The sequence below is a fragment of the Zingiber officinale genome, chromosome 6A (assembly GCF_018446385.1).
Source record: "Zingiber officinale cultivar Zhangliang chromosome 6A, Zo_v1.1, whole genome shotgun sequence".
In the NCBI taxonomy this organism is placed as follows: domain Eukaryota; kingdom Viridiplantae; phylum Streptophyta; class Magnoliopsida; order Zingiberales; family Zingiberaceae; genus Zingiber; species Zingiber officinale.
The window spans coordinates 32982195-33006234 of NC_055997.1; positions in this window are offsets into that span (position 1 = coordinate 32982195).

The window sequence follows — 24040 nt, forward strand, 5'->3', positions numbered from 1 at the left end:
ATTCGTAGATGGATATGGTGCTAAGATGCATTTATCTCAATTATTTTGGGTCGGCTACATGAATCTTATTTCCTAATTAAACTAAATACAAGGCTAGGTTGCTAGTGATACTCAGTTTAATTAAACTTTTTTTTTTATCATATTGACTATTGTTTCTTCTGGTCTTTCTTTACTCCTATTGTACTGCACTTAACTCTTCTAATTATAGATGAAAATGTTTATACAATCTCAATCTATTTTAATTATCACAATTTAACATCTATTATTGAGACTTGCTTGAAGTAGGGACGAAACAATACAATCTTCAATCATGCCAATCATATTTTTTTTTCCACAGAAACTTTTAGTTATGAGGGGAACTAGAATCTGAGGGTATGTCTATATTTTTCTTCACTTTCTTTTCATGCTATAAACCATTAATATCAATGTAACTAATCTTCTCTACATTAGTATATTCAGGCGTAGGGCTCTGGGCTCCCTTTCCTTAACAGTAGCTGATTTCTTTAGCTACAAAAGATGAGTTGATTTGAATCAAAAGTTTGAGGGGAAGTAATGAATCATCTATTTAGCATGAAATTCACCATCAAATGTAAACACTTACTTCGAATCGATGTCGGCGACAGATCTTTAGCTTCGTGCTTACCGTCAGAAGAGTAATCACAGACGAACTGAAGAACTCTTCAAATTTCACGAGCCAAATCCCAACCTCACTGGATCCTTTTCCGATTGCTACGATCACCTCCCTCTTTGTTACCTTTTAATCGCTCTTGGACGCATAGATATATAGGAAGATTGCATTGGTTTGTAACCGATGCTTTAATGACCTTTCATTGCAAAAAATGGAGGGAGATGAACCAATCATCTCCTCAACGTCTAACATTGCAAATTCTGCAACATTTCAAATCGTCCGACATCTCTCACTCATCCATGTCAATCCATAAAGGTTATATGGTCACAAAGACCATGTAAGTCACGTAGACTATAAGATGATCATGTCACGAAGACTAGAGCAAAAAACTAATTAGTCACAAAGAGCAAATAAGAACATCCAATCCATACTTTTAGGAAAAATGATTCGTGCAATAGTAGACACACTGAGTAATTATTGCTAAGAAGATTATTACACCTTACATAGCTGCTTCATAGAATGAATCAGAGACATCAATAACTTGTTTTTACCACAAATTAAATCATTTACATTATTATGAACATTTCTAATCTCTTATAATGACTATTATGTCGAGAACATGTTTAACATTTCCAATTCAATACAATTATTCACAATTACATTTTATGTACTGAATAAAAATGTAGCTGGTACCAGTGAATAAATGTATGTAAATTAATCTTAATCTTCCTTTTTAGCTAGAATTTATTCATTATAATAAGTCGTTTTCTTAGTTATGCTCCATAGACCGAATTGCCCATAACCAATAGGAAACATGCTAAAGTAGCAGACACTGATTAAAACTTCAAGTAGACAGCTAAATAGTCACTTAAGGTAATATTGGGATTAACTTATAATCTCAAGGGTCTCACATAGTAGAGAAGCAGGGATCCATTCTCCTACTACCCTTATTATCGCCATAGCACACGTGGTATGAATCACATGCTACGATGTTATTCTCTTTACTAAAAAGAGTGAATGTTTTTCCCAAAATTTAACATTATACAGATTTTGATCTAGACATACCTAATGTCTAATACTGAATTCAACATATGAATTCCAATCTGGCTTAAGCAGATTCAGTAAATAGTGGGTTCATTTACTTCAATCATTACATAAATGATCTCATCCTAACATAATTATCAAGGCGACCTTAACTTTATGGGTATGTCTCTATTCACAGCTACATAAGTTGTCTTATAAGTAACGGTCTTACCTCTATTTATACTTATCAAATAGAGATAATTGTCCATATGAGTGGATCAATCTCAACCTACTAACATATTTATTGAGACTTTATTCAAATATAACAAAGACATATACTCTGAATAGATCATGACATTTTCATATATCTAAATATCTTTACAATATGTTACATTCTTCGAAGTCTCAAAGACTTCACATGTCCTTGAAATGACTTTTTAGTTAATGACTTAGTAAAAGAATCTGCAAGCATATTACACGTAGGGATGTACTCAAGAACTACCTTTTTCTTGACAATAATATTCCTTACAAAATTATACTTAATTTATATATGCTTGCCTTTGTTGTGATACTTGAGATCTTTAGAAAAAGCTTTTGTAGCTTGACTGTCATAGTACACTGTAATATGACTCTCACTGTCCTTAGCAATCTTTAGATACTTCAGGAACCTTCTTAACTAGATAGCCTCTTGCACAACCGCTACATAAGCCACATATTCAGCTTTCATTGTCGACAGGGCTACACAAGTCTACTTCTTGCTATTCCGTGAGATGACGTTATCATTCAGCAAGAAGGTATAGCTTGATGTGGATTTTTTGCCATCATGGTCTCTTGCTCAATCTGCATCTGTGTAGCCACTCAGGCTTATATTTGATCCTTAGAAATAGACACAATAATTCGTTGTTCCTTTGAGATACCTGAATATCCTCTTCACTACTTTCCAGTATCTCGATCCTGAGTTTGACTGGAAATGACTAACTAAGCTAACAACATAGCTTATATCAGGATGAGTATACAACATAGTGTACATTAAACTACCAGTAACACTAACATCTGATTTTTTTTCTTTATTTCAGTTATTTCTTTAGGAGTCTTGAGATACATACTTTTGCTCAGAACAGTACCTCTCACTATAGGTATCTATTCAATATTGCAATCTAACATATTGAAGTGTTGTAGCATCTTAGTGATATAAGCCTCTTGAGATAAACCCAAAAATCTTTTCGATCGATCTCTAATAATCTTTACTTCTAAGATGTACTCAGCTTCTCTCATATCTATTATCTCAAATTGTGATGAAAGTCATAATTTGACTTCTATCACACATTTTATGTCACTTCCAACTATTAGCATATCATTAACATATAATGATAAGATGACAAGCTTTCCTTTTTCCTTTCTGAAGTAAACAAAATGATCTTTATTGATCATTTCGAAACCATAAGACAAAATGACTTCATTAAATCTTATATTCCATTGTCTTGACGCTTGCTTTAGCATATATATAGACTTCTTAAGTCTACATATTCTATTCTCTTGGCCTTCAGCAATGTAACCTTTTGGATGTGCTATATAAATTTTATCGTCAAGATTACTATTAAGGAAAGTTGTTTTTATATCCATCTGATGTAATTCTATATCAAATTGTGCTATTATAGTTAGGATGATACATATTGACACAAACTTCACAACTGGAGAGAATGTCTCTTCAAAATCAATACCCTCCATTTGGGTGTATCCTTTTGCAACTAAGCGAACTTTGTATCAATTAATCGATCCATCTACTCTCCTCTTAATTTTGAGAATCCACTTATTCCCAATAGCCCTTTGGTCTGAAGGAAGATCGACTAAATCATAAATTTGATTCTTTCTCATAGACTCCATCTCCTCATCTATTGTAATTTTCTATTTTTCTCTTACTGAGCATCTAAAAGATTCCTCAATGGTTCAAGATTCCTCATCGTCAAATAGAAGAATCATCAATGTTTCATTCTCAATGTCAAACATTCTCTGAGGAATATTCTGATGACTACTTCTTTGTAGGTTAGACTGTTAAGAAACTGACTTATTCAACGGCAAATCACTCTCACTCGATTGACTAGATTCAAGCATCTATTGACCATCTCCTGTGGTCGATCCTTTTTCCGATCAGAACTAATCTAATTGGTTAGGAATGTCTTTTCTATGTTTGTTCTGATATGTATTTAACCCATTTCATTAAATCTTGACCTATTAGAATGAATCTGATCTGTATTTGATTAGCCCAAACCAAATTGATCTGATTAAATCAACCAATGGTTTAAATCATATCGGTGTTTAAAAGGAACAAAACTGTTCTACTTAAATGAACTAATAATTTGAATCATACCTGAATTTCATTTAATTAAGTTGGTATGGTTTAATTTTTAATTAATTGAGTCATAAATTAATTAAACATGCATTTATTAATTAACAAAATATTACATTAATAAATTTCTACATGCATATAATTAATAAATAAATGCATTTAATTAAATCTAATCAAACGTTTTAATAGGTTATATTTGATTTAATCAATGCAGAAAAGATTGAATAAATCTAAATCTAAAACATAACCTTAAAGCAGAAAACATTTTCCTTTTATTTTTTCTCAAACATTATTTTGACAGAGGAACATTAACAGTAGAATACTGTTCTTCTTTCTTCGTGATTAGTTTAATCGATTACCTTGATTTTAATCAATTAAACTCTCTTTTGATCGATCAATTTAATCGATTCAACTTCTTCTATCACGACAAACACATCTGGAGCGACTGTTAATCGTCGGCCTCGGGAAGCAGTTGGCAGCGTTCCCTGGTGCCGGACACCAGTCGCCGATGGTCCGATGTTGTAGTTGAAGCGTGCGACATGCAGAAAACGCAAAGGGTCGTTGGTCGGCCTCCCGAGATGCCGTCATCAGACCCCGAATGCCACCACCGGTGTGTCCCTGTGATGCGATTCTACTTCGACATAGTAGCCGGTGATGGCAATTGATTCGACATCAAAGAGAGGTTTTAGTCATGCTTTTACCATATATGCTAATCTTACTCTGATACCATTGAAGCATCTATTTAGCATGAAATTCAACATCAAATGTAAACACTTACTGTCGGCAACAGATCTTTAGCTTCGTGCTTACCGTCGGAAGAGTAATCACTGACGAACCGAAGAACTCTTCAGATTTCACGAGCTAAATCCCAATCTCACTGGATCCTTTTCCAATTACTATGATCACCTCCCTCTTTGTTACCTTTTGATGGCTCTTGGACGCATAAATATATAGGAAGATTGCATCGGTTTCTAACCGATGCTTTAATGGCCTTTCATTGCAATAAATGCAGGGAGATGAACCAATCATCTCAACGTCTAACGTTCCAAATTCTGCAACTTTCGAATCGTCCAACAAGTAATTAAAACATCAAATAAAACTTTACTCGATCGAGTAATACTGATATGGCCCTACTTATAAGTATATCCCGATCAAGTTAACTTTAATTAGAGCTTAACTGCAGTTACCAACAATCCGATCAGTATACCTAAATGTGATGTGTATGCTGAGCATTTGATATGCTCGACACTTACTGTTGTTGTCGTTATGAAGCATAATTTCTAAGTGTGACATGTACGTCGAACATTTGATATGCTTGACTTCTGGCAATGTAGTTGCAGATGCTGATATGACCAGGCATAGCTAGGAAATAGAGGGCTTCAAGATTGAAACCGGAGGCAAATTCTGTTTCTCTGTGGTGCTTCTAGTTATTTGGATGGGCAAAAATTCAAAATAATAAGACAGCTTAAGGTTTGGTGCTTGTTCAATTTGTTAACTGTTGTATGGAAGTTTTTGGAAGTGGATCTCTTATCATACACAGGCATTTTTTCCCTCTGTTAAATCAGTTAGGTGGAAAATAGGTTATAAATGCTTTCAGTTTTCATGGTTGTTACAACATTCACGGAAATTGTGGGTTCGATGTTTGACCACCTTTACAGCATAAGTAGACAAATGTTAGGAAGAAGAAACATGAAGTATCAGTTGTGGCATCCTTGTGAATAACTCACATTGTCAATCCATGTTTATGTAGGCTGACACTGATAAGATTAGTCAAATGTTCAACGACTGCAAGTTCATAAGTTTATGAAATCTATTGAACTCCAGCACTTAACTATACTTTCCAACAAAATTTGTTTTATGTTAATAGCCTGTTACATGAAAAAACAAGTTGTTCGATTATACTTTTTGTTTGTAATCAGATCATGTTAGAGTTTATGTATGCTAATAGGAGTTTCTGAGACTAGGTCATCAATTAGTCACGTAAGGGCGTCGATGACCGAGTATCTATGTATTTCATGAGAAAGCCACAAAGTAGTCTCGAATCATTCTGGGATCAATGTGAGTATTCTACGACATCTTAATTTGGTAGAAATCGTCTAATAAGCAAAAACTTCTTGTTACCAGACTATTTAACTGAGGATCTTTGCAGAATTACATGTCCGAATTTAAAGATGCTACTCAAAAACTGGTCATTCCAAAAAACTGGTCTGTATTGCTGAACATGTATTTTGAGAGTAGATGTTATTCTAAACGTAGAGCATCTTAGCGTTTGTTCAAGGTTGCAAACTTCAAACTCAAATCAGTTCTGAAAAGTTGGAGGAAGTAATTGTTACATAATTGTTACAGGTGACATCAAGGTACAGTCAAAATACCTCACGGCATGTCCAGTGGAATCAATTACAAAGAACCGAACGGCTGAACCAAACGGCCAGTCCAGCTGGTTTCACTAGCAAGTTGCAACCTGCTACGAGATGAGATGCCGAGATACCGAGCAAAACTGGCAAAGTGATAAATGCATCAAGAGTTACAAAAGCAATAAAGGACTTTGATGAAAGTAATAAAAGACCTTTATGATTTGAAATTTATTTGGTAGTCTCTTGATCTCCTGAATTCTTGGTTCCCTCCTGGTCCTTTCCAAAATGATACACTTCGAATGCCATTAAAACGATAAATTAGTATTGTTTTAAGCTTAGGCATATTTAGTATAGCATTCTTTGATAAAATATAGGCATTTTATAAATGTTTGGAGGGGGGAAGGTTGTTTTTAGTTTTTTTCATCAAAATTTGAAAATTTTGATTGAATTTGTGTTTTTTTGCAAATCAGTGTTGTTTTAAACTTAAGTATGTTCAGTGTGACATTCTTTGTCGAAATTTAGATTGTCAACGTAAATTTAACAGCATCCGAAGTGTATTATTTTGGAAGGGACCAAAAAGGAACTAGGGATTCGGGACTAGGAGATCCGAACTGAGTATAAATATTCCATGAGGGTGCTTGTAATTGACAAGTTCAATTCGTGAGTTTCAATAGAAAATTGTAATTGCAACTTGAGCATATTTGTTCCCTCCTTTCTCTCTACACTTCCTAAATAGTTAACCTCAACATTCGTTCCTTCCAACAAGTGGTATCAGAGCTCCAACAATCTTGAAACCTAAAGTATCATATGGTCTAAACACTTCTAACATGACAAGCATCACAGCCAAAGCACCACCAACCTTCGACGGTCAAAATTATGCCATGTGGGTCATGAAGATGAAAACCTTTTTCGAGCTCGATAGAGTCTGATGTACCTCCTATTGAGTTGAGAGAGAATCCGACCGTATAGTAGCAGTGGTTCTATGCTGAGGAGAATGCCAAGAGATACAAGGCGCTCAATATGATTCATGCAACTGTATTAGAGATAATTTTCGCAAGAATTATGGACTATGAAACAACAAAAGACTCATGTGATAGGCTGAGCAAGGAGTTTTAAGGAAGTATCAAGATGAGACAAATACAAGTTTTGAACTTGAGACGGGAATTTGAGTTGTTAAGAATGACAGAGGTGGAAGTGGTTAAAGATTTTGTCGATAGACTAATGAAAGTAATTAATCAACTTAGATTACTCAGAGAGTCTATATCAGATGGAAGAGTTGTTGTGAAAGTGTTGGTGAGCTTGCCAGAGAAATTTGAATAAAAAATTTCTTCTCTAGAAGACTCGTGTGACCTATCACAGATAAGTATTACCGAGTTGGTGAACTCCCTATAAGTTGTTGGATTGAGGAAGGAGAATAGAATTGGTCAAGCGACAGAGACGATGTTGGTGGCCAAATTCAAAGTCAAGGCATAGGTATCAAAGCTCAAGGGTAACTTCAACAATGAAAATCAAGGTGAATGGAGAGGAAAAAAGGAGGAATATGAATGGAACTTCTGATTGAATCTATTGTGTTCCAGGTGTAACAGAAGCAAGTTTGCCAAATGTTATAACTTCAATAAGCTAGGTCAATTCGCCAGAAATTGTAAAAGTAAATCCCAACCCCAAACCAAAAGAGATGATAAGGAGGATGAAGAAATAGCCTTGATGGCTAAACTGGAAGAGCATGATACTGTTGAACGGAAAGAAGACGCTTGACTGCTAGATAGTGGTTGTACATATCATATGACGTTGAACGGATCCTTGTTTGATACTGTTCATCCGTGCAATTACTCGAGAGTGAGATTGGGTGATGGAAAGTTGGTCGATGTACAAGCAATGACAACATTGAAGTATCGACACTTTCAGGTAAAAAACTATTATCAATAAACTCTTAGTTCTTAATATTAAGCAAAGTCTTATTAACAAAGGATAATTATTGGAAGATGATTATGATGTTCATTTCTTTGATAAGAAGTGTGAAATTAGAGATGCTAAGGACTTAATTGTTGTTATTAAAATGGTGAATAGGAGCTTTCCTATGAATTGGGGTGAAATTTGTGAAATCCGTCAACTCCACAAATTTTAGCTCTGGGCAAGTCTGGAGAGTTAAGGAGAGGCTCCAACTAGTATACAGTGATGTTTTTAGTCTTTTGAATATACCTTCGTTAAGTAGGAGTCGATATTTTATGCTATTTGTTGATAATTTCAACAGGTATACTTGGGTTTATTTTATGAAGTCCAAGTCACAAGTGTTTAGCCATTTCAAGAAGTTTAACGAAATGGTAGAGACTCAAACGAAGAAAAAAATTGTTACTTTTAGAAGTGATAATAGTGGAGAGTGTAGGATCGGTGCACATAAGAGAGGGGGTGAATCACGTATATTTTAAAAAAATGATTATCCTTTAAAAGTTAAAAACAAAGTGCGACAAAATTAAAAGTAAGTAGAAAAATCGATCGGACATAAGAAGTTACTTGGTTTGGAGCCTTCGGCGACTCCTACTCCAAGACACATCCCTCGGATTGAATCAAAGGACAATCCACTATAAACCTCTTCCGGAATCGTCAGAAGAGTGAATTGAATATAATAGTAAATTAAGGACAAGTGTAACAACCTAAACTTTCCTTTATATAGTAATTTTAAAATTAATTGACAATTTTGTTACCCAACACGTGAAGACTATCAAATCGAGTTAGGTGTTGGATGACTTCTTAGCAGTAGTAGGGCATAGCAGCGCTGCAACATAGTGGGAGGATGAAGTCGGAGTAGCCGGAAGCTTGAAAGATCACGTATAGAAGTTCTATTTCAGTTCTGTTGAATGCTTGGCCGAACCTTCCTTTTACAGGCTGTTGAGGGTGCCTCCAATCCTCGTTCGAGGCGCCTCTAAGTGAAAAAGTTATCCCGTGAGCTTCGTACTCGATAAGCTCCGCAACCTTTATCCGCATGAGGGTGCCTCCGTGCCATGCTTCAGGGAGCCTCCAACCACATGGGAGGCATCTTCACTCCTTTCTGCGTAGATCTTTGACCAAGGCAGCTGAGGCGCCTCCACTCGAACAGGAGGCGCCTCAGATCACTTTTCACCTGAGGCTTGAGGTGTTTTTCACCCCTGCAAAATGTGTTAGTCCAAATAATAAAATATATCTTGTAAAACAAAGTTAGCTAAATAATAAAATAATAATATTAATTAGATCCTATATGTCGAAAACTCAGATCTAGTCATGGTCTCAGTTTATACATCTAAAAAATAGACATAAACTGGACCAGCGCCTAAAGTCCCAACAGCTAGGACTCATCCTTACTGGATCACTCTCCTCCAGTGCTTACCTTCACTTACCTGCTAAACATTTGGTCTTCCAGACCCAGTTGGACTATCTCTGGTTCTACTTAGTGTCCGATTAATCTGATCCACTAAGACTTACGTGCAACAAAAAGTTAGCACAATATATATAAAACAGTAAGGTAAAACAGTATTAGCAGCTTTCACAATTCGCTGGTCTAGTCTATTGGACAGGGTAGGCCGGCTGGAAAGGGTTGAGTTGCCTGAAACACTAAAACAAAATGTCTTTCTCCTCTTTCAACTTAGATTAGCAGCAATAACATAAAAATAAATAATGTGAAACTAAAAGAAAGAGACTCGGAATTTACTTGGTTACAACAAAGGTAGTTGTTAATCCAAGGCAGATGAAAGCTCACTAATAATCTCCTTCGGTGAAGGCAGAGAAGCCTCTTAGCCACACTAACAGCTCAGACTATTGCTACGAAATGAATACTCAAGTTGTTGTATTTTTTCTAGGTCCAGGGGTCTTTTTTAAACCCTAGAAAAACTTATCTGTAGGCTGAAGGCGCCTTCCATAGGACTGGAAGGCGCCTTCAGTGAGGTGTTGGTGGATAAAGTTTTAGCCACTGCAACGGTTCGAACCAGCCTGGTCGAAGGCACCTTCCAAAGTCATGGAAGGCGCCTTCCATGATGAGTTGAAGGCGCCTTCCATGCGTAAGGAAGGCGCCTTCCATGAAGGCTTGAAGGTGCCTTCCATGCACAGTGAAGGCGCCTTCCAGCAGAAGGCTTTAGCTTCTTTTTCTCTTCCTCTCGCTCTTCCGCTTGGGTGATTTCAGCCAATCAAAATAAGGCTCACCCGAACCCAATTTCGGCCTTCTCCTCGAGCAACCTTCCTCCCTGGCTTCTTATCCCTCGGACCGCCACACGCATCCTTCTCATCCACCGGTGTACACTTCCGTAGCACCTCATTCCTTAGACGCATTGAGCCTGTCGGCTCTCTCCCGTGTCGGTCTTCTCGCTAGCTGCGTCTTCCGGTCAACTTCCTGTGCTCTTAAGCTCCTGCACGTTTAGACACCGGGATCAAAACATAAGAGGATCTAACCTAACTTAGTTGATCACACCAAAAACAACCTTGGGGTTCCAACAATCTTCCCCTTTTTTGATGTGAGCAACCTAAGTTAAGTTAAGGTAAACTAATCATAAAGTAAAGATAATAATTGCAATACGAAGTAAAGATAATAAAATTGTAATTATATAATAAAGTGCAAAAAGATTTTCAAATTTAAATTAAATTTGAATTGAACTACTACCTTCCTCTAGATTAATCTTCCCTTTTCCCCCTTTGATCACATAAAAAATTGGGATACTAAAAAAAATCTAAGGGTAACTTTTTCAGAAAAAAATCAGATTTTTCAAAGAAATAAAAACAAACTTATCAAGTTTTTGACAAAATTTTGAAAATAATTTTGAAGCTTTTGATAAACTTTGAAAATAACTTTGTTAATAAAAAAATTGCAACGTCAATATTTTTAGAAACTTTAAGTTTTTTTTTAAAAAAAAAATCTAAGTAAAAAAAAATTCTAAGAAAAAAAAAGTTTGAGTAACTATTTAAAATATTAATTACAATTAAATACTTTATCAGTTAGTCAATTAAACATTTTATTTCATTAATCGGCTTTCAGGCTGTGGCAAGGACTAGGTCTTCTTGATTATTGAAGCAACAACCACTTTCTAGACAAAGCCTCTTAAAGAAATTAAACATTTAATCTACTCTTTGAAAGCTCTAAGTCCAATTTTACTTTAATTTATACAAGTTTTTGGAATCCAGTATAGGTTCCTTCCTATAAAATTAATCAAGAATTTTAGGGGCACATAATTTTGAGAACTTTTTCTAATTTGACCCCTGTGAAATCTAAGATACCAGCTTAGTCTTTTAAAATTTTGAGCTTGAATAGTTAAACATGTATGGTTTTCTAAGTTTTCTACTTGTGTCCTCAATTTATCATTTTCAATTTTTAATTTTTCAAAATCTTCTAACAAACAAGATTTGATTAAAATTATTTTTAATTCTTCGTTTTCTTTTCCAAGTTTGCAACAGTCTTTAGTTAATAATTTAACAAATTTAAACAACTTATCAGGTGGAAGAGATCGTACCTGACTTACCTTGTCGATCTCGTTGTCCGCAGCTCCCCCTGAACTACTGCTTTCTTCTGTTGATTCTCCCCTTTCATCGATGCTCTCGATGCTCATTTCGGACAAATTTGCTTCGTCTTCTGGTAAGTACTCAACTATTAAAGTTGTTCCGGCGATTTCCTCGGTTTCAGATTCTTAAGATGATGACTTGTTGTCCATTGAGGAGTTGGATTCGGCTTCTTTTGGTTCTTCATGGAGCTTCAAGAACCTTTCCCAAAGTTCTTTTGCACTTTGATAGTCGTCGATTTTGTCGAGATCTTCAACTGGTAGTATGCTTAAAAGATGAAATTTAGCCTTACCATTTGACATAAAATCGTCACACTGCTTTTTGGTCCAAAGGTGTTTTTCGATTTCTTCTCTGTTTATGTTCTTCAGTGCTCATAACCATATTTTATTATTAATAAAATATTAAAATTTGTTTTGAGAAATACCTTCATTCGTCGCTTCCAAAACGTAAACTGTGTCTTGAACGTTGGTGGGTAAATACTAGCTCCGACCATTTCTTGTTTGCTTCAGTCGGCGGTTAGTCCTTCTGAGGTGAACTTGGCTCTGATACCACTTCAATCGACGATTAGTCTTTCTGAGGCGAACTTAGCTCTAATACCACTTGTTGGACCGGGTAGGCCGATTGGAGAGGGTTGAGTTGCCTGAAACACTAAAACAAAATGTCTTTCTCCTCTTTTAACTTATATTAGGAGCAATAGTACAAAAATAAACAATGTGAAACTAAAAGAAAGAGACTCGGAATTTACTTGATTACAACCGGGATGGTTGTTAATCCAAGGCAGATGAAAGTTCACTAATAATCTCCTTCGGTGAAGGCGGAGAAGCCTCTTACACACACTAACAACTCAAACTATAAAATGGCTCGAACCAACTTGGTCGAACGCGCCTTCCATAGCCATGGAAGGCGCCTTCCATGATGAGTTGAAGGCGCCTTCCATGCGTAAGGAAGCCACCTTCCATGAAGGCTTGAAGGCGCCTTCCAACAGCAGGCTTCAACTTATTTTTCTCTTTCTCTCACTCTTCCACTTGGGTGATTTTGGCAAATCAAAATAAGGCTCACCCGAACCCAATTTCGGCCTTCTCTTCGAGCAGTCTTCCTCCCCGGTTTCTTGTCTCTTGGACCGCTGCGCGCGTCCTTCTCGTCCACCGATGTACTCTTCTACAACACCTCATCCCTCAAATGCATCGAGTCCATCGGCTCTCTCCCGTGTCGTCCTTCTCACTAGCTGCATCTTCCGCTTGACTTTCTGTGCTCTTAAGCTCCTGCACACTTAGACACAGGGATCAAAACATAACAGGATCTAACCTAACTTGGTTGATCACACCAAAAATAACTGTGGGGTTCCAACAATCTCCCCTTTTTTTGATGTGAATAATCCAAGTTAAGTTAGGGTAAACTAACCATAAAGAAAAGATAATAATTGCAATACCAAGTAAAGATAATAAAATTGTAATTATGCAATAAAGTGCAAAAAGACTTTCAAATTTAAATTAAACTACTTCCTCCCCCTAGACTTAATCTTCCTTTCTCCCGATTTGATCACATAAAAAATTTGGGTACAAAAAAAAAAATCTAAGAGTAACTTTTTCAGAAAAAAAATTCAGATTTTCCAAAAAATTTTTTTTAAAAAAAACTTATTAAGTTTTTGACAAAATTTTGAAAATAATTTTTAATTTTTTGACAAACTTTGAAAATAATTTTATTAATAAAAAAATTACAACATGAATATTTTTAGAAACTTTAAGTTTTTTTTAAAAAAAATCTAAGTAAAAAAAGGTCTAAGAAGAAAAAAAAATATTTGAGTAACTATTTAAAACATTAATTACAATTAAATACTTTATCAGTTAGTCAATTAAACATTTTATTTTATTAATCAGCTTCCAGGCTGTGGCAAGGCACTAAGCCTTCTTGGTTATTGGAGCAACAACCACTTTATAGACAAAGCCTCTTAAGGAAATCAAACATTTAATCTACTCTTTGAAAGTCCTAAGTCCAATTTTACTTTAATTTATACAAGTTTTTAGAACCGAGTATAAGTTCCTTCCTATAGGATTAATCAAGAAATTTGGGGGCATATAACTTTTGGAAAATTTTCTAATTTGACCCCTATGAAATCTGAGATACCAGCTTAGTCTTTTAAAATTTTAAGCTTGAACAGTTAAACATGTATGGTTTTCTAAGTTTTCTACTTATGTCCTCAATTTATCATTTTTAATTTTAAAATTTTCAAAATGTTCTAACAGACAAGATTTGGCTAAAATTATTTTTAATTCTTTGTTTTTTTTCCAAGTTTGCAACAGTCTTTAGTTAATAATTTAACAAATTTAAACAACTTATTAGGTTGAAGAGATTGTACCTGACTTACTTTGTCGGTCTCGTTGTCCGTAGCTCCCCTGAACTACCGCTTTCTTCTGTTGATTCTCCCCCTTCATCGATGCTCATTTCAGACAAGCTTGTTTCGTCTTTTAGTAAGTACTCGGCTATTAGAGTTGTTCCGGCAATTTCCTCAGTTTCAGATTCTTTTGATGATGACTTGTTGTCCATTGAGGAGTTGGATTCAACTTCTTTTGATTCTTCATGGAGCTTCAAGAACTTTTCCCAAAGTTCTTTTGCACTTTTAGTCACCGATTTTGTCGAGATCTTTAACCGGTAGTACGCTTAAAAGATGAAATTCAGCCTTACCATTTGACATAAAATCGTCACACTGCTTTTTGGTCCAGAGGTGTTTTTTGATTTCTTCTCCGTTTGTATTCTTCGGTGCATCATAACCATATTTTATTATTAATAAAATATTAAAATTTATTTTGAGAAATACCTCCATTCGTCGCTTCCAAAACGTAAACTCCGCCTCGAACGTTGGTGGGTAGATACTAGCTCCGACCATTTCTTGTTTGTTTTAGTCGGCGGTTAGTCCTTCTGAGGCAAACTTGGCTCTGATACCACTTCAGTCGACGATTAGTCTTTCTGAGGCTAACTTTGCTCTACTACCACTTGTTGGACCGGGTAGGCCGGCTGGAGAGGGTTGAGTTGCCTAAAACACTAAAACAAAACGCCTTTCTCCTCTTTCAACTTAGATTAACTGCAATAGCATAAAAACAAACAATGTAAAACTAAAAGAAAGATACTCGGAATTTACTTATTACAACTGGGGTGGTTGTTAAGCCAAGGTAGATGAATGCTCACTAATAATCTCCTTTGATGAAGGCGGAGAAGCCTCTTACACACACTAACAACTCAGACTATTGCTAGAAAATGAATACTCAAGTTGTTGTATTTTTCCTAGGTCTAGGGGTCTTTTTATAGACCCTGGAAAAACTTATCCGCAGGCTGAAGGTGCCTTTTATAGGTCTGGAAGGCGCCTCCAGCGAGGCACCGGTGGATAAAGTTTTATCCACTGCAACGACTCAAACCAGCCTGATCTAAGGTGCCTTCTATAGCCATGGAAGGCACCTTCCATGATGAGTTGAAGGCATCTTCCATGCGTATGGAAGGCACCTTCCATGAAGGCTTGAAGGCGCCTTTCATGCACAGTGAAGGCGCCTTCAAGCAGAAGACTTTAGCTTCTTTTCTCTTCCTCTCGCTCTTCCGCTTGGGTGATTTCGGCCAACCGAAATAAGGCTCATCCTAACCCAATTTCGGTCTTCTCCTTAAGCAGCCTTCCTCCCCGGCTTCTCGTCCTTCAGACCGTCGCGCGCGTCCTTCTCATCCACCGGTGTGCTCTTCCGCAACACCTCGTCCCTCATACTTACCGAGCCCATCGGCTCTCTCCCGTGCCATCTTTCTCACTAGCTACGTCTTTCACTTAACTTCCTGTGCTCCTAAGCTCTTGCACACTTAGACACAGGGATCAAAACATAATAGGACCTAACCTAACTTGATTGATCATACCAAAAATAACCTTGGGGTTCCAACATGGTCAACTGCGTGTGGTCAATCGGAAACCAATCGATCGCACATGCTTGAAGTTTACTCCTCTGAAACTTCTCATTACCTAGGGTTGCCTCCCCTAAGGTTGTCTAGCTTCACTCACTAGGACTTCCATTGTCTAGCTTCACTCACCATTTCTTCCGTCACTTATCTTCACTCATTAGGGTCTAGCTTCACTCACTAGGACTTCTATTGTCTGGCTTCACTCATCAAGACTTTCACCACCTAGCTTCACTCACTAGGGTCTAGCTTCATTCACCAGGACTTCAACCACCTAACTTCACTCACTAGGGCCTAACTTCACTCACCAGGACTTCCCCTTGCATAACCTCCAATTAGGACTAGTCACTCAGTAGACTTCTCATCTGTCTAACTGTTGGATCGAGACGTACATAAGAGGGGGGTAATGTTGGTGCAGCTTGCACTAACAGTCTAACTCAAGTTTTGATGAATGACAAAGTAAGTTAAGTTATGTTTAATATGATATAACGATTTAACTAAGTATGCAGGAGAAGTCCAGATAGGTCGACGGGCTGAACAGATATCTGGCAAGAAATCCAGTTAGGTTGACAGGCTGACTGGATAACTGGTCTGAAGTCCAGATAGGTCAATGGGCTGACCGGATATCTGGGACGAAGTCCAGCTTGGGCCGACCGAATAGCTGGCATGAAGTCCAGACAGGTCGAAGGGCTGACCGAATGTCTGGCAAAGCGATAAGTTAAGGTAAGTCACTAGAGGAGAGTGACTTAGTGAGGGCACGTTCCCCGTTTGAGAGAACAGTAGGCGTCGATTCAACATACATCCATTTGGAAAATCTAAGTTGACACCTTGACTAGATTCTGATCTCGAGGAGACAGAATCTAATTACTACTCTGGACTATAATTGTGCTAACACTTGTTTTGCAGGGTAATATAAGTTTTATTGTCTCGAACTAACTTCATTTTGAAGGAAATAAAGTCTACTGGAAAAGTTGATCCAAGCGCTCGGAGTGGTCTGTGTGCCCGGAAGTGATCCGGGCGCTCGTAATTCCCAAAATCAATCTTGTTGCCAGCTTAGAGCATGTTGATTGGATGGCTGACGCCACGGTTTAGGCACTCGGAAGGGATCCAGGCACCAGAAACTGCCTATATAAACAATCTTCCACCAGGAGCACAACACAACTTCTGTCTGCAACTACTTTCTTGCGCGCTGCTCCAAAGACACTCCTGTGACACTGTGAAGCTTCTCCGACAACCTGCGACTCAATTTTTATTTTTCTTGTTGTCGATAAATTTATTTTATAGTTCTTGCACTTATTATGTAACTCTTTTTCAAACTATTAGTAGATTGCCCAATGAAAGCACCCTCACATGTGGACTTTGGAGTAGGAGTCGATGAAAGCTCCGAACCAAGTAAAACTTGGTGTGTTAGCATTATTTTCGTTATTATTTTCCGCTGCGTACTTTGACTCGATAACGATTTTTCAACGATCGCTATTCACCCCCTCCCCTCTAGCTCTCTTTTCGATCCAACAGGTGTATTATGTAGTTTTTTAAAAATTTATCTTTTTCTTTTTGAAAAAAAATAAAGTATGTGCAACGGAAAAGTAAGAAGCAATAAATCACAAGAACGTAAGTGATTTTACTTGATTTGGAGCTTTCAGAGACTCCTACTTCAAGACTCAGGTCTCGTGGATCTATCAATGGGTAATCCACTAAAGACTTCTTCCGGAACCGCTAGAAGAGTACAAAAAAAATTAGGACAAGTGTAACACACTACACTTTCCTTCTCTACAGAAATTAAGTAAAAAAAGAACTTCATTATCCAACACCTTCAAAGATGATCAGATCAGACTCAGTGTTGGACAGTTCCTCAGCAATAGTCAGGCGCAGTAGTGTTGTAGCAGAGCAACAACACGAAGCTAGAGAAGTTGGAATGTCAAACAAACATGTAGAATCTTGTAGAAGAGTTGTTATGAAAGTCTTGGTCAAGATGGTCTTTTATAAGGTGTGGAAGGCACCTTCCATAGCCCTAAAGCCACCTTCCATAGGTAAAATCTTATCTCGCAAAGAGTTGCTCCTTATCGTCGATAAAGTTTGATTTTATCTGTTGGAAGGTGTCTGCCAAGCCTCCAAAGGCATCTTCCATGAACAGTACTCAAGGCCCCTTCTGTTGCCTATATAGAAGGCGCCTCGATTAAAGTGCACCCGAGGCCTTTTGTGCTCCCTTTATCTTACAAAATGTGTTAGTCTAATATAAAAATATTTAACCTGCAAAACAATATTAGCACAATAATAAAATGATTAATTTATGATTTAGACCCTGTCCTCTAGATCAAGATCTCGCCAGGATCTTAATTTAAGTTTTCGAAATTGGACCTAAATTGGACTAATGCCTACTGTCCCCTAAACTTAGGCACATCCTCACAGAGTCACTCTCCTCTAGTGGCTTACCTTTACTTATCAAGTGTCAAGTTATCTCCTTAACGTTAATCTGACCACCAGGTCTTCCTGTTGAAATCGTACATCCTGATTTCACCAACCAGGAATCGAACATCTCGATCTCTTGCCAAAATCGCCATCCGGACTTCCTCCCGTTGAAAATTGAACATCTCAACCTTCTACCAAAATCTCACATATAGATTTCCTACTTGGTGTCAAGTCCTCTTGACCCGTCAAGTTAGTAAACCTTGCACACTTGATAACAAAGTTAGATCAATAACATATATAACTTTAATTCATTTGTCATTCATCAAAATTCAGGTTTGATCATTGGTGTCAAATGTACCAACACTAACTTCCACTTAGGATTTACCCTTGCCTAACCTCTAGTTAGAAATTTTCCTTGCTAGTCATCTAGTCCTGACTAGACTTCTCTCTTCCAATTAGATCAACCCTTAACTATATTGGTATATTATCAAACATCGAACCCCAGAGGTTGATTGCACCAACACAGAGTACACTGCATGGCAGTTCGAAGACATGCTGAGAGAAGCTGGAATTCATCACCAACTAACTATTCCTTACAATCATCAGCAAAGTGGAGTAAGTGAATGGAAGAATAAGACTATCCTAGGCATGGCAAGATGCATGCTATATGAGAAGTCCTTACCAAAGTTTTTGTGGGCAAAAGCAGTAAATACTGTTATCTATTTGTAGAATCGAACGGAGTCTAAAGCTGTGGAAGGGAATGTTGGTGTAGTTTGCACTAACAGTCTAACTCAAGTTTTGATGAATGACAAGTGAGTTAAGTTAGGTATTGTTGTGATCTAACCACTTTACTAAGTGTGCAAAAGTTAACCAGATAGGTCTATTGGTCGACCGAATATCTGGTAATAAATCTAGCTAGGTCGCTGGGCCGACTGAATAGCTGGTACAAAGTTCAACTAGGTCGATTGACCGACTGGATAGGTGGTGCGAAGTTCAGTTAGGTCGACGGGTCGATCGAATAGCTGGCGCAAAGTCTAGATAGGCCGACGGGCTGACAGGATATCTGGCAGGAAGTCCAGTTGGGTCTATAGACCGAAAAACTATCAAGTTGGTAAGTTAAGGGAAGTCACTGGAGGATAGTGACCTTGTGAGGACGCGTCTTGGTTGAGGGACAGTAAGCGTCGGTCCAGGTTAGGTCTATTTTGGATCCCTAATCTGAGATCTTGACTAGTTCCTGGTCCTGGGAGGACAAGAACTAATTCATACGGCTCATTATTATTGTGCTAGCATTTGTCTTACAGGTTATTATTTTATTTATTAGAATAATATTGTTTTGTAGGATAAAGGAGCAATTTGCCTTTGGATAAATAGTGTCTGAAGGTGGCTTCAAGCTTGATGGAAGGCGCCTTCGTACTGTTCATAGAAGACGCCTTCCACAGGATGAAATTTGGACTTTGTTGTAGATAAGTGTCGACTGTTCGGGATCGAGTTTCTCAGGTTGGAGGCACCTTCCATGCTTATGGAAGGTGCCTTCCAACCCCTATATAAGACAGGCTCGAGGAAGCTTTGACATAGAACACATATACGAGCTACCGCACATCCATTTAAGCTTCCGACTACTCCGGGCTTCTGCTATGACTCTACTACAAAGCTACTGCGCCCGACAACTATCTCGAGGACTTTTGATCGCGGCTGGTAGACCAACAACGACACACGAGCACTACCATTTTGATCCTTAAGTGTCGGTAACGAATTTTGTTTGTGTACTTAATTTCTATAAAAGGACAAGTGCAGTGTGTTGCACTTGTTTTAATCCTTTTTGTACTTGATTCACTCTTCCGGAGGTACCGGAAGAGGTTTTTAGTGGATTACCCATTAGTAGGTCTACATGACCTAGGTGTTGGGGTTGCAAGGTTACAAGCATAGTCCAACATTGAAAACACATGGGAAAGATCATGAGTATATAAGAGAAAAAAATATCTTCATTGGCATGAGGCCTTTTGGGTAGAACCCAAGAGCAAAACCATGAGAGCTTAGGCCCAAAGTGGGCAATATCATGTCATTGTAGAGATATCTAAATTCCTTTTCATCCTACAATTAGTATCAGAGTTCAGACTGCCAGAAGGTTTAACCGTCGACTGTGCACAAGAGCTATGGTCTGATTGAGCCATGTGGGTACAATATTGACCTCGAACAAAGAAAGTTGGAGCTCCTATGTTCGGATCAAGAGGACCAGACACCAGGCAGGAAGTTCTAGTTGGGCTAGGCAAGGAAGTCCTAGTAGGTCGGGTGGGCCGAGGGACAGGAAGACCTGGTGGGTCGAGGATCGGACGTGGGAAGCCTGTGGTCCTTTGTTTGATGGGGGGGGGGATTGTTGGGGATAAAAGATTGCAAACATAGTCTCACATTGAAAACACATGGGAAAGATCATGAGTTTATAAGAGAAAAAAATATCTCCATTGACATGAGACCTTTTGGGTAAAGCCCAAGAGCAAAATCATGAGGGCTCAGGCCCAAAGTGGACAATATCATGTCATTATAGAGATATCAAAATTCCTTTTGATCCTACACTAGGTCTTGGAGTAGGAGTCGCTGAAAGCTTCGAACCAAGTAAACCGATTGTGTTTTCTTGTAGTTTCTATTTATTTTAAAATGAGAAAACAAGTTTTTGAAAACCACGTGATTCACCCCCTCTCACGTGCGTATCGATCTAACAAGTGGTATCAGAGCGGGTGTCGCTCTGATTTGGTGCAACCACCAAACAAGCAAAAGGGGGTCTTTTTTTTTTAAAAAAAAATTGTATATCATTTCTGTTTAAAAATTATTCTTACGCCTTTCATTTTTTCCCTCTAATTTTTTTTTAAAAATTTACTTTCATTTTTTCATTATTAGTCAGAATTAATGAAATAAACCTTTTGACAAAATTTATCATAATATTTTTTATTATTATTTTATTCAAAATTGGTGAAACACCTTTATTTCTTTATCTCCACACTACTTATCTCAAGACAAAGTCTTAAAAATTACATCTTGTTTTTTTTTTACAAGTATACCAATGTCTCATCAAGAAGGACGAGGCATCCATGAACCACCACCATATGAGAGGTATGAGAGGCACGAATTCAATCTGTGGAGGATGCAGATGGAAAATTTCATCCTTGTGAATGACTTCAATGGCGGCATGGCACTGAGGCGATCAACCCAAAACATAGAAGCCAATAAAAAGGTAATAAAATTAATTTCAGACTTATTACCTAACAAAGTTACATGCAAGATAGGAAAGGTCAAAAATGCCTACGAGTTTTTGACCCGCCTGACCAAGCTTCATGAGGAATCGTTGAAGCTAGAGGAGCAAATCAAAAGTGAATCCAGAATCGAGTCCAATCCAACGGAGAAGCCTACTGAATTAGGGGATGAGCTTAAGGTTAGTATAATTTATCAAAATACCCCTATCAAAAAATTCTATCCAAAATCAAAATAATTTAATTAATATAAAATTAAATATTAAAAATAACATCTTAAATACAAATAATCCAAAAAATTCAAAATTAACAATTAATAAAGTGTTAAACATTAAAGATAAATAAATTCAAATAATTAAAAGAAAACATAAATCTTAATTACACTCCTTTAAAAAAGACAATTTAACCAACTTAATTAATTCAAAATTAAAAACTTAAATTTATAGTACAATTAATTAAACCTTAACTAAAAATTTGATTAACTTTAATTAAATAAAACAAAAGTTTAATAATTTAAGAGAAGGCACCAAACTAGTTGACACCTCCAAAATAATAACTTACCCGGCAGGGTAATTTAGACTAGTTTAAAAAGGGACAAAATTTTAACTTTATCAACGATACTGGTGAAATTTTGGATGATAGTAAGTTAGAGAAACTTTGTCTATGCATGTCTAAGAAGATATGGCTTCGACCTAGTGCATTTAGTTTAGTGGAACTAACTGAAGCTACCCCTTATGGATCCTAAATAGTTAGACCAAGGTTTTGTACTAAGTTCAGTGGATAGGACTATTTGGAAAACCTCGAAGGTATGATTACTCTAATGATATCCAGGTGACTCACCATAGCCCAAAAGTTTATCTAAAGAATACTTATTTGTTGAGTCCAAAGTTAAACTTGAATCTAATAAAAAGTTAAACCCAATCCTGAAATTGAACTGAATTTATCTCACAAAATTATAGAATTCTCTGATTGAAAATATAGATTAGGTGAGATGACTAAGGAAAAATATTTAAATTAAATTTAAAATAAAATAAAATAAATTAAATTAAATTAAATTTAATAAAATTAAATTAAATTAAAGTATTTTAAAATTTGTTTAAAAAAATTATTTTAAAAAAATCTTTTAAAAATCCTTTTAAAAATTATTTTCAAATTATTTTAAAAATCATTTAAAAATTAGACATCATTTAAAAATTTTAAAACCTGTATAGGATGCCTAAGGGTTTAAAAATTTTAAAAATCATTATTTTTAAATGATTTAAAAATCATTTTAAAAATTATTTTGAAATTGTTTTTTTTTAAAAAAACCCTTAGGCATCGTAAACAGGTTTTAGACATCATTTTAAAAATCATTCAAAGAAAATTTTAAATTAGACATGATTTTGAAACCCAATATAGGTTCCTACCTACTGGATTAACAAGATATTTTCTAGGAATATATTTTTATGATACATTTATAATTTGACCCTTGTGATATCTGAAATATTAATCTAATCCCTGAAAATTTCTAAGTTTATGAACATGTGAACATGCATCACCCTTTTTTAATTGTTCTAATTTTTCTCTTAACTTTCATTCTCAATTTTTAATTTTCAATTTGTTAAAATCTTTTAATAAACAGGACTTTGCTAAGGTTATTTTCATTTCTAATTTTTCCTTTTTCAATTGCACATTTTTTGTTTTCAGTTTACAGAGTAATTTAGACATAAATTTTATTCCTAAATATAATTGATCAGAAGGTAAGAGATATATCTCACTTACCATACCATCTGAAACTAGATTCTCCCCCTGCATCATTGCATTCTTCTGATGTGGCTCCCCTTCATCGATGCTAGCTTCTGAGTTACTTGGTTCTTCATAACTAACCATCAGTGTCAGTCTAGCATACACTTCTATCTCGGATTCGGATGAAGAACCTTCATCCCAAGTGGCCTTGAAATTCTTGTGCTTGGATCGTCTTGGCCTTTTGTTTTTCTTCTTCTTAAAATTTGGGCAGTTATCCTTGATATGCCCTTCTTCATGATAATTGTAGCATCGAACTTTTCTTTTGCTTCTTGGATTTTTCTTGGTCTGCATCTCATTAAATTTGCTAGATCTAAAAAACTTTTTGAATTTTCTTATCATATTCACTTCTTGGTCTATATCAAGATCTGAGTTTGACTCGAGTTCATCCTTATTATTGGCTCTCAGTGCCAGGTTTTAACTTGACTCTTTTCTTGTACCTGCACATCTAGATTCATGTAATTCTTGTTGGTCTCGAGTAAGCCGGAAGGAGGGGAGGTGAACTAGCCTTGCAAGAAATAAGACACACCTTCCTCGGACTTTAACTTGACCTGAGAGAAACAAAATAAATGAACAACTTAAAAAAAAGAGGTCAAGAAGTTACTTGGTTACAACCAGGGAGGTTGTTAATCCAAGACAAGTAAACACACTGAAAATCTCCTTCTTTGAAGGCGGAGAAGCCTTTTACACTCTTTAGAAGCTCAAAAAGAAACTAGGAAATGAATACAGAAGTTGTTATATTTTTTGTAGGTCTAGGGGTCTTTTTATAGGCCTTGGAAAAAGTTATCCACAGGCTTAAGGTGCCTTCTATAGA